Here is a 1,929-nt window from a genome sequence, read left to right as displayed (position 1 = left end):
TAAAGTACCAAAAGTAAAAGTACTCATTATTGTAGAAATTTCACAAGTTTTCAAATGTATAAAATGTTAAATAATATTTTGAAAAGAGCAGATCTACAAGCTCACAACGTGTAGCAATGCGACACGTTTTGAGCTTGCAGATGTACAGTATAGGGCTGAAATATGTGTTTGTTGTCTGTATGAATAATTAAAATCTACAAAGTAACTAGTAACTTACGTTTTCAAATAATTGTAGTGGAGTAAAAATTACAATATTTGCCTTTAAGATGTAGCGGGGTAGTAAGTAAAAGTATTGAAAATTGGAAATGCTCCAGTAAAGTAAAAAAAAAACTCAAAATTGTAATTAGGTGCAGTACTTGAGCACATGTACTTAGTTACTGTGTCTCCTCAAGTGCCTCCTCCAGTCCAGGTACATCCAGTGCCTCCTCCAGTACAGTTGAGGGTGCCTCCAGCACCTCCATCCACTCCAAATGGTGCCTACAGACAGGCTTTAGGGGCTGAAGGCCTGGGCACCAGGCTTGGAGGGGCACCATGCGTCTGGCCAAAAAGAAAAGAAAAATTGTGGACTATTGCAAGTAACAGCACCGAAATAATGTCTGGGCGCTCTGGGGACAACTGAAGTAGCCTGTGTGTGTGTGTGTGTGTGTGTGTGTGTGTGTGTGTGTGTGTGTGTGTGTGTGTGTGTGTGTGTGTGTGTGTGTGTGTGTGTGTGTGTGTGTGTGTGTGTGTGTGTGTGTGTGTGTGTGTGTGTGTGTGTGTGTGTGTGTGTGTGTGTGTGTGTGTGTGTGGGTGTATGTGTTATAGCTACCTGCCTCATCTCTCTCTGACTAAGCTATTACAGCCATATGTGAGTCATATCAAGCAGCAGACAGCAAACATGCACAGCTCTACCGTAACCTATAAATAGTAGTAGTTTATTCACAGTGATTGGAGAGCTTGTGAGCAAGGGAGAAAAGGAGGGCCCAAGTACAGACCCCTGAGGAACCCTGGTTAGGAGGGTACGGGGGGATGAAAGCAAACCTTTCCAAGAAACCTGGTAGGTCTGGCCAGTCCGGTACAGGAGGAGAACCACTTAAGTACTGTCCCAGCAATGCCAAGGTCAGTGAGGGTGTCCAGGTTCACTGTGTCAAATGCTGCTGATTACTGATTACTGTAGGTCTAGAAGCATGAGACTTTCTACACTCTTCTAATAAGGCATTCCCGCTTGTGGGGTGGGAGAAAAGCTATTCATAAATGAGGAAGGGAAGCGGCAGCGCAAAAGGGCTGAGACATCAAAGCAAACGGTCAACTCAAGTTCAACACACAGCAGACAAACACTGGAACAAACAGAGGAGCAGGCCATACTTTAATTGATTGAAACCAGAGTGCCAGCCCAACAGGCGAGATTGAACAACAATTCCGTACCATGGAAAAGTGGGCAGCATTTACAGCCGCTTTTATACAGCAGTTGAAAAAATCGTCCCACTAACAAGAGGAGTGTGTGGAGAAAATGACCAGATATGGCACGTATAGGGATAGGCAACAGCTGCAGCCTGGCTGGTACAGAAACAACAACTTAAAAGTTCAGCACAACCTAGTTTATTCTGGGCTGTCTGGGATTTCAGCTGAGTTGTAGCCCAGACGCCAGGTTTGAAGTGATTGATTCCATTGTGTAGGTATACTTTCTCATCCTTCCATGAAAGCTATATTCTACTATTATATTCTGTCTTTATGATTGTTGTAGCCTACCGAGTAGCCTACCTTGAATCTCTTGACCGTCCCTTGCATAATCCTTTTTTATAGTACGCATGTTCACCATACATATTCCTCCACTATGCTATTGAATAATTCATCAAAAACTGATCAGTTATTTCTGCACATGCACACATGCAGTCACCTGAATCAAGTTCTTCTCTCTCTCTGTGTGTGTGTGTGTGTGTGTGTGTGTGT

This window comes from Gymnoscopelus braueri (genome assembly GCF_963280865.1).
Source record: "Gymnoscopelus braueri genome assembly, chromosome: 8".
Lineage (NCBI taxonomy): Eukaryota > Metazoa > Chordata > Actinopteri > Myctophiformes > Myctophidae > Gymnoscopelus > Gymnoscopelus braueri.
The sequence above is the reverse complement of the archived record's forward strand: the minus strand, read 5'-3'. Positions refer to the sequence as shown.